The 10,339-nt window shown below is 53.0% G+C and overlaps 1 protein-coding gene across 9 annotated transcripts in view; it reads right to left on the reverse strand.

Annotated features, from left to right (window-relative positions):
• The window catches only part of RALGPS1 (Ral GEF with PH domain and SH3 binding motif 1), a gene marked incomplete at both ends in the record, with an annotated part of 243,661 nt that overhangs the window by 96,870 nt on the left and 136,452 nt on the right, over positions 1-10,339 (reverse strand). The gene's annotated exons all lie outside the window — the stretch shown is intronic.

Below are 10,339 nucleotides of genomic sequence, written 5' to 3' on the forward strand. Positions count from 1 at the left end.
CCACAAAGCAGGAGGACCAACGCCAGGCCTGTCCTGGGGTTGCAGAGGGTGAGGCAGGGACCCCCTCCCCCAAACTCCACCCCCATCACCCAAGTCTGGCCACAAGATAGATGGCCAAGTCTGGTGGATTTCACACCAGCCAACACTGATGCATCTTAGCCCCGGACAGTAGCTTCTCTCCTGTGGCTCCAGAGGTCCCTGAACTCTTGGAAGCATTTGGAAAGGCTGACATTAAATATATGCTTCTCTAGCACAAGGCCTCTGGGGCTGCGGAAGCTGCAGTTTCCCTGGCTCCACCCGGGAACCACGGTGGCTCACTATACTCTCTGGGCAGCCCGGGCCAAGTAGAGACTCTGACTGACCTCACAGGCCTGCCTGACACAAATTAGCTTAATTATTACTCAGTAAAGGCAGACAAAAATGTGTGAAGCACATGGCCCAGGAGGAGACTGCACGGTATTCCCGCACTTTCATGGGCAGAGCAACTAAGCCATTTCTCCATCCATTCCTCCATCACACAGTGATTTATTAAGTACCACTGGGCTAAGTAAGGCACATGCAGTATCTCATTTCATCCTCGCTGCAAACTTAGGAGGCAGGTTCCAGTTTTAGCATCACATTGTACAGATGAGAAAACAAAGGCTCAGAGAAGTTAAGCAACCTGCCCAAGGTCACACTGTTGGTGATTCTGTGGGATGTGAACCCTGGTCAGTATGGCTCCAAAGTCCACACCTTTCCCTGCCTCACTCCAGTGCCCTGTTCAAGGTGTCTCGCAGTCAAGTCTGTTTCGGTTGGTGTCCTAGAGACGCTGCACCATCCCATCTGAAAGCCACGTGCTTACCTGCTTATGTCATAGAATCCTACCTCTGAGACAGTACAGGCCTCATCGCCACCCCTCTTACAACCAAGCCTCAGCACAGCTACACAGCACGCCTGCGGTAGCACGGTCAATGAGAGGTGGAACTGGATTCCAAGCCAGGCTGTCTTAGCTCAGAACCCTGTGCAGCTGGTGCTCTGTACGGCTGCCGCCCCCGGCAGCTCCATGGAACTCTGCACCAGCTCAGTGGGGCAGAGCCTCGGGCCAGCAGTCATCTATGTGCCTGAGGTACCACTGGTGTGTTTCCCACATTCCTAACTTGGAGACTCCAAGGGCTGCAGAACCTGAGCTCAGGTCTTCAAGGCCTACACCGGCCACACTTGAGCAATCCCGGAGAAGAGATCCGGGAGCCGCAACTGGCAGCTACAGCAGAACAAACAGAACAGGCAGCAGCCCCGCCCAAGGCAAGTACATTCAGCTTCTGGCCTCTCTCTGAGTCACAGCCCACTTTGTCCAAACTGGTCTCAATTGACAGCAGTCAGATGGGGGAGGCGTTCTGCTTCACGACACCCACAGCCCAGTGGGAAGCGGGAGAAGGTGAATCTAATAATCACACAAACGCACAACAGTGGGAGACCTGTAAGGAGGAGGCGTGTGGCGCTAAGAGGGAACTGTGAGATGCGTGGCACTGTCCCCATTTTACAGAAGAGGAAACTGAGGGTCAGCGGGTGCAGCACCTCTGCCAAGGTCTCTCCACTAGCGGGTCAAAAAGCAAGGATCCAAGCCCAGATCTGGGCCCATTCCACCCCAGCCCACTGCCATCCCGGACAAACACACTGCGGGAATCTCAAGAATGAATCAATCCATTGAATAGCATTTCTTTTCTGCGAATTTATATGAAACACCCCAAATAGAAGGGTTATTCAGCCACTGGCAGCTAGGAGTTTGTGGTGATAGATGGGTCGCATCAGAACCTCATTCTGCGGGTAGTTTCTATGACAAAACCACATTCCCACACAACGACCATTAGCCGTATGACTGACTTAATAACAGCCTTGGGAGGGGAGTTAAAATGTTACAATGTCCCGTTCCACGTACACATCAGTTTTAAGATACATTCTGATCACAGACATGTTAACGTGCTGGGTGTAGGGAGCCAGGCCTCTCACAATCAAGCTATTGTGTTATGTCGATTCTCTGGTGAAACCAGCCTGTCTTGGGGCCTGCAGCCCCAGAGCCTCAGCCTCCCGCTGCTGCCTAGTCCTCCAGAAAGGCATGCCCAAGACCACCTCAGAAAAGCCCAGAATGAACTCTGTTCTTATCTCTGAGAGATGCCTGAGGACCCGCCCAGCTCCAGGAACGACCAAAGTCCTGCCCGAGATGGACCCACCCCAGCCCCCATGAGGGAAAGTTGGGATCTCTCAGTCACTGCTGGACCTCCAATACCCACTAGGGACAGGGAGAGAAGGGATCTGAATGAATGAAGGAAGGAAGGAAGGAAGGAGGGAGGGAGGGAGCCTCAGACCCAGACACTGTGGCCCCCGGAGGGCAGGCACCTACCTTGCTCCTGCTCTATCTCCAGCCCCCAGCACAGTGGCTGGCACAGAGGAAATGCTCAGGAAATATGTTCAATGAATGAAGTCCTTGAATTCCTATTTAGTAACCCAGGTGCCATCCTGGTTATTGGGTATTCAGAGGGGGAACCACCCTGACCCTGCTTTTAAGAAGCTTGCAGTCTGGGGTAGAGAACCAGACATGCTGTATCTTGGGGGCTGTGATGGAAGCAGCCACAGCTGCTTCTAGGAGCTGGAGGAGGGAGGGGGCCCTCCCTGTGAACGGCCAGCTTCACTGAGAAGGTCAACTTAGCAAGGAAGGTAGGCATGCATCAGGCAGGACACAGGGAAGGTGCCGAGGCGAAAAGAGCAGCACGTGCAGGGGCTTCCCTGGTGGCGCAGTGGTTGAGAGTGCGCCTGCCGATGCAGGGGACACGGGTTCGTGCCCTGGTCCGGGAAGATCCCACATGCTGCGGAGCGGCTGGGCCCGTGAGCCATGGCCGCTGAGCCTGCGCGTCCGGAGCCTGTGCCCCGCAACGGGAGAGGCCACAACAGTGAGAGGCCTGCGTACCACAAAAAAAAAAAAAAAAAAAAAGACTCTTAAGAAAAAAAGAACAGCACGTGCAGACGCAGGGAGGCATGACAACACAGGCTCTGTCTTTCAGCAGGACACTGACAAGACCAGATGTGTGTTTTAGAGAGATAGGCCTGGAGCTGCAAGCAGTGCAGAGTGCAGGGGAGAGAGCGGCTGAGGGCAGGGAGGCCAGGAAGGACTGTGTGGGTAAGAAAGCTGGCTATGGAGTCCACAAACCTGGTTCCAAGCCCAGCTCCACCACTTGGTAGCTCTGAGGCCTGGGCAAGACTTCATCCTTACCTCTGTTTCTTCATCTGTGAAATGGGGATAATCATAGCCCCTGCCTTACAGAATTGCTGGGATCAGTGAGGTAGGCACAAAGTGGTTGTCCCAGTGCTCAGGGGACAGGCCCTGCCAACAGGCCGAGGTGGCCATGGTGCCAACCACTCAGCCTGGCTCAGAAGAGCAGCTCCAGGCAAGGTCCAGATTTCCCAGGAAGCTGCCCTGGGACAGTGCTGTCCACCCAGTCCCTAGCTGTTCTCTCCCGTCTGAGGCTCCCCCAGTTCCAGGGCTCCAGAGCACACGAGGCACTGCCGGAAATGCAGCAGCCAACGCAGGAGCCGGGCTCTGAAATGGCTTCTGCAGACTCTCCTGCCTCTGCTCTGTTGGCTGAGGCTCCTGGCACAGAGGGCTCAGTGCGCAGGCTTTGGGACCACCTCAAAATGGTTCCCAAATAATGTACCGTGGAAAAGGAACAGCAGCATCCCTGTCCCCCTGGCAAAGGCAACCAGCTCCCGCAGCCTAACCACATCCCCTCTTGCCCCATGAGCTCACAGTATGACCACAACCCGCCTCCTCCATGAACTCAGCCCTGCCCTGGAGCCAGCAACACACCAGTGGCAGGAGCATCAGGCAGATTCGACCCTCCACTGCCACTCTTCCAGGCAAATCCATCTGATCCTACCTGCCTGCTTCTCTGGCTCACACCCGTGTTCCCAGAACCCACGACAGGGCTGGACCCAGGACGCAGCGATACACAATGGCGGGCTGGCTGGGAAGGCTAAGTGGATGGAAGGCTGGCTGGCTGGACAAACGGCTCATTCGGAGGTCTTATTAGAGTTGAACTGGCAGGGTCTGGGAATCAGCTCCAGACTCCCTGGGTACCCACACTGACTTCTGGTGGGGATGATTCACAGAATCCTAGGCTGGGAAGGGATGGCAGTTGGAGATGTGGCTATTCCCTCCCTGGCCTCCAGGCTGGCGGTGAATCACCAGGACAAGTGATGCACAGTTCCTTCTCCAGGGTTTCTAAGGTGAGGACACCACTGCTCATCCTAGATGCCCATTTTGGGGTCTCACCACTTGGATAATCAAGAACTGTTTCTAACATCCAACAAGACTCACCCTTGTGCTGACCTGAAAGCTATTTCTACTTTGTCAGTCAAGAGTGACTAAGAAGTAATCTGCATTTTGGCCATTAAGCAAACAGACAGGCGCACCTTTTACTCATACTGCTTGGAGAGACACTCTTGATGGAGGTGAGGACATGGACCTTGCAGTCAACAGCTGAATCCCAGTCCCGATATTTACTCCAAGGGACCTTAGGCAAGTGACCTAACCTTTCTGGACCTGGGTTTCCTCTACTGCAAATACAGATAATAATACCTTTCTCCTAGGTAAGGAGACCAAATAGTTTGTTACCTAATCAGGACACTTTTGAGAATAAAACAGGGTGCTGTCAATAATTAATACGATAATAGGTCTTAACTGGGGCCAACCAGCGTGCATGGTCCCCTATGCATAGGGTTGTAAGCGCCAATGAGATAGAGCATGGCTGAGAACACAGTAAGTTCACAACAAACAAATGATAGCTGTTATTATCTATCCTATTGGTCATGTGGTCAGCTGGGCCCTCTAGGGCCATTTCTTCTGGAATTTTCCTTTATCTGGATCCCTCCCTCATCCTGGATTACCAGTTGGTTTGGTACTACCTAACTGCACATCATACATCTCAACCAGCTTTGGCAGGAAAAACTGTTTGTGAACTTCAAAGTTTTGATTTTTTCTTTCTGTCCTGATGTTGGTTTAACATCACGATTCATGCTTGGTTCCATCAAACTCACTCAAGTGCAGCTCAAGTTCCTAGCTTCCTGTCAGGGGCCTGCCGGGCACACTGGGGCCAGGTGGCAGTTCCAGATTCCCCTGCTGCCTTGAAAGGGGCCCACTCCTCAGGCCTCCTGCAGTGCCTCTGACCTGGACTCATACCTGGCTTTCATCTGTGATCACAGAATGACGGGGCAGGGCTGGCTGGGGAGGGAGGGATGGGTTCTGTGAGCCCCCAGACAGGACTACAACGTGGACTAGTGATGAAACATCATCCTGGGAGCTGGATTGAATTCAGGGCCAGCAGTCCCGGGGGTCACAAGAGCTCTCCTGTTCTCCCTCTGCTTTGGAGTGGGGGCAGTTGTCAGAGAACAATCTCCTTTGAGTTTTCCTGTCACTTCCATACATGCAGCATGGTATATATCTTGGGGTTCTATTACCAACTGCTACTTAGTTAAGCTGGTAACTTTGGGCAAAATGACTCATGGACTTTGAATCTCAATAGTTTGTTCACCTGCAATGGGGACAACTGTCAGCTCTGCCGTTAGCCTTAAAAGCGTCTTTGTGAGAATTAGAATATTGCTGTGATTTAAATATACAAAACTACAAAGACTATGAATGTGACTTGTGCTCCCTAGGGTTGCACAGTGCACAACCTGGGCCACCATGCACGGCAACCCTGAAATAATGGCTTCCCTCCCAGGGCTGTTGGGAGGATGAAGTGAGATAATGTTTATAAGGTGCTTGGATCATGGTGATAATTGGTTGTAGTTACTATTTTTTTCAGTATTTGAAATTTTCTTATTCCTACTCTTTGGGGTGAGAACTCACAAGATGACCCCAGGAAAGCAGTTTCTGCTACAGGGCAGGACACACAGCTCTGTCTTATGAAAATGATTCTTCCCACAAAGTGGCCCCTCACCTGGGCTGCGGGGCTGCAGTGCTGAGAGGGACATGGACACGCGGTGTGGGGTCCCACCACAGCAGGCCAAACAGGGACACCTAAAGCTGCCCACCGGAGGCTGGGTGGGACCCAGACCCTGGGGAGGTGGCCTCCCAGTGTGCAGAGCCCGTCATGTGGCTCAGTTGCACCAGCCCCAGTTGTGGGGAGGGAAACACGTGCATAATGGAAACTCCTCACAATACAATGTGGAAAAGCAATTTCAAGAATCATTTTTATTTTCACTTTGAAGCCAAGGAAAACAGTTGGATTTGCTTTTCTTTGTTGGTCATAGGAAGAAACTGAGGAGCATCTCTTTGATTGGAGTTGAGTTCTTCCCCAGGCCTAAGATGGCTGGAATGCTGGGGAGTTATTTCCCTTGGGATGCAATTAGTTGAATAAATATCAAGAGAGCAAAAGTAAACAAACTCATTACTGTCCATTAAGAACTGCCAAACTTGCAAAAAACTGAGGAGGGGGTTGGAAGCTTTAAGGAAAATAAATTACTCCAAGGCCAAGGGCAGCACAAAGAGCACAGCCCTTGGTGTCAGGCTGACCCCAGCTCTAGGCTGAGTCGGTTCTGGCTCTTGTATGCCATGTGCTCCTGGGCAAGTCACTTAGCCTGTCTGGGTTTTGGTGCCCCCACTTATAAACTGGGGGGAATACCAACCTTGCTGGACTCCCTGGGACAGTGTATGTCAGGCACCTAGCACAGTGCACTGTTCCTTCCCTTCCTTCTTGTAACCTGACTGGCTCCAAGTCACTCCCGCCAAGCCCAGACCCCGGAGAAATGTGACAGTAAGACCCAAAATCGTGCGGCTTCATGACTGGTCCCACCAGCAGCAATGCAACCTTGAGCAAGTTACCTGACACCCTCTTGAGCTTCAGTTTCCTCACCCTCAAGATGGGCATAATACTACTAACCGGCTCTGAAGGTCGTGGTGATTACATAGATAATGTGTATGTATAGGGCCTCGTGAACCTAAAAAGCTGTACGAGCATTAACCGTCAAGTTTCGTTCTCTTTTTAATTGAACAGCTACAAGAAATGCTCTTTAAAGACTGCACAGTTTCTGACTGCGTTTGCACGTCTGGTGCCTCCCCGCTCTGTGCCCAGCGCTGTGTGAGATGCTAGGGACCCCATGACAGCCAGGACCAGTCCAACCAGCGGGCTCCTTCAGGGTGGGAGGTGACGCTAGACAGAACTCCTGGGCAGGCCCAGCTCTGTGACATGGAACAAGGTCCTCGGCTGTCAAATGGGACAGTTAGTCCTGGTATCTCCTCGGGGGGGATGGTAGGATCAAGGAGATGGTACACGTGCTGGACACACTGCCGGAGTGTGGCCAGCACTCCTCGCCGCCAGTCGGCTTTGCTGGCGCTCTCATGCTGCTATCATGCCATCCCCACCTCTGGTTTTGGAAGCACTTCCACAGTCCTTAGCTACTGTGCAAGGTGGGCTGGATCACCTCACTTCACAGAAGAGGCTCAATCTTCAGGACCTCAAGCCCAAGGGCACAGAACTTTGCCTGGGAAGCCGTGAGAGCCCACACTTGGAGGGGACAGAACTCAGTGGTAAACAGTGCCACCAGGCCAGGTCTTGAGGCCTGAAGCCAAGTTGCCTTCCTGGTCCTGGGGCAGTTACTTGGCCAAGGTGGAGCCCTCACCGGCATCCGTAATCAGCACCACAGCAGCATGGAGAGGCAGGTGAGCGGCCTGCGGGAAGGCAGCGCCGGCAGGCCCGCCCAGGCCAGGAGGGCGGCTCCTTCCCGTTGGTGTGGGTTGGGTGTGGCCGCCGGCACTGGAGCAGCTAAAAGTGCGCTGGAAACTAGGCAAACGCTCACAAACTCAGCGAGGTTTACACTAACGTCACTGCAGCCCTAACCTCATAGTCCAACCCACACCAGAGGCTCCGAACACCTTTCTCTACCTGGCCTGAAAGGCCTGAGCTGGCCTTCGGAACCAAGCTGGGGCTTCCTCATTCAAGTGGAAAGCAGCTCAGCGTGGCCCTGGAGAGCACCGGGTCTGTTTTGTAACTTCCTGCTGTCCAGGCTGCCCACCAGAGAAGCCCCCAGAGGGGTCTGGGGAAGACAAAACCTTCAGGTTCTGTGTCATGGTTGTCATTTTAGGGTAAATTAATGTGAAAACAGAAAGTCATGATGCTAGTACTTTATTACTAGAAACCAGATTAAGAACATTTCTGTGTAGTTATTAAGAGTTTGAAGGTTTGAGTACATCAGGCCAGGGCTGAGTCCTGGTTCTGCCACCTTCTAGCTGTGTGATTTTAGGCAAGTCACTTAGCCTCGCTGAGTCTCAGTTTCCTCATCTGCAAAATGGAGGGACCTCCCTGGCAGTCCAGTGGTTAAGACTCTGTGCTTCCACTGTAGGGGATGCGGGTTCAATCCATGGTCGGGGAACTAACATCCCGCATGCTGCGCGTGGTGGCCAAACAAAGAAAAAACAAATAACAACAACAAAAAACTAAAACGGAAATAACAACAGTATCTACCAAGAAGCCACTGTGAGAATTCAATAAAGTAGAAAACCCTTGCAAAATGTTGAGTGCAGGGTCAGGTACACAGTGGGCACTCACTAAGTGGATGTTAGGGACGGTAGTAATAAATGTAATACACGCCCACGCCCTCAGGCAGTCACTTGCCAGGGCTCCCCGGCCCTGCCTGCTACACCCCTTTTCCTAGCACCCCCCCACTTCACGGCAACTGTTGGTGGCTGTGTCTTTTCATTCAGTCCACAAATATTCACTGAGCTCCTATGTAGTCCAGGCCCTGTGCTAGGCACCACAGGTGAGGAGTGACCAAAACAGACAAGCCCCCTGCCCTCACGGGGCTTCCACTCTCGGGGGTTGGAAGGGAGACACTACATGCCTGATGGTGACAAGGACTCTGGAGGGGGAGGGTGGCGAGGTCACAATTTTAAGTAAGCAGGGAAGGCCTCACTGGGAAGGTGATATTTCAGCAAAGACCTGAAAGTGGCGGTGGGGGGGCGCTGTGCAACGCGGAAGGGGCCGAGAGTGTTCTAGGCCAGGTCAAGTGCAAAGGCCCCGCGCCATTGGTGCACTTGAGCAATGCCCGGGAAGGCAGCATGGCTGGAGCAAGTGCGAGATGAGGTCAGGGAGGGAGTGGGGCCAGAGCGGGGGGCCTTAGAGACCCGTTAGCTTCTTCTCCAAGACGAGGAGCCACCAGAGGATTTTGAGTAGAAGAGTGACCTGATTTGACTTTTTTATAAGGTTCACTCTGACTGCTGGGCTGAGGAGATGCTGTAATGGGCAAGCGCAGGAGCAGGGAGACCAGTCAGGTCCAGGCGAGAGGTGAAGGTGGGCTGTACCAGGGGAGGTGGGGAGAAGCAGGAGGATCCTGGGAACAGTCCCAGGATATTGCTATTATAATTTGGTGGTAAATTAGATGTGGGGTATGACAGGAAGAAAGGAGTCAAGGATGACTTCAAGTTTGTTGGCCTGAGCAATCAGAAGAACAGAGTTGCCATTTGCTAACGCAGGAGAAACTGGGATGAACAGGCTGGGATGGAGAGGTGGGGAACCCCAGGAGTTCACTTCCGGATGAGTTACGGTTGAGATGTGCGGTAGCAGTAGCAGCAGTAGTAGTTGAGCAGAAATGTCAAAGGGGCAGTTGGATATATGAGTCTGGACTCAGGGTGAGGCCCAGGCTAGACTGGATGAGATCACCAAGGTACAGAAGACGTCTGAGGACTGAGCTCCACCCACCCCCTCCCCACCCAGGACAGGGTTGGGGATGAACCAGCAAAGGAGACTGAGGAGTAGCCAGTGAGACAGGAAGAAAGGGTGGTGTTTGGGGAAGGAAGTCCAAGGAGGGAGTGATCTGCCATGTCCCCCGGGTGCTGAGAGGCAAAGTATCAGTGAGGACCAGGAACTGGCCATTTGGTCTGGCAAGTGAGGCCCCTGGCGATCCTGTCTAGGACACTTGGGACAGAGGGGACGGGGCCAGGCCTGATGGGAATGGGCTCAAGAGAGAACAGGAGGAGAGGGACTTTCTGGAAACAGTGAGTGTGGGCAACTCTTCAGAGGGTTTTGCTAAAAAGGGGAGCACAGAAATGGAACAGTAGCTGGAGAAGGGATGTGAGGTCAAGAGAGGATTTTCTTTAAGTTGAAAGGAATAACAGCATGACCGCAGAAAAAATGTGATCATGCCGGAGAGCTGGGGGAGAGCTGCTGGAGCCACGTCCTTGAGTAGGCGAGAGGAGCGATCTATGCACGCCTGTCCCCTCCCTCTTGGCCTGGCTCACTCCTACTCAACACTCCAGGGTCAGCGTAAAGGTCACTTTCTCAGAGAAGCTTTCCTGACCCCTCTGGTTAGGTCA

Source organism: Hyperoodon ampullatus (assembly GCF_949752795.1).
Source record: "Hyperoodon ampullatus genome assembly, chromosome: 6".
Classification (NCBI taxonomy): Eukaryota; Metazoa; Chordata; class Mammalia; order Artiodactyla; family Ziphiidae; genus Hyperoodon; species Hyperoodon ampullatus.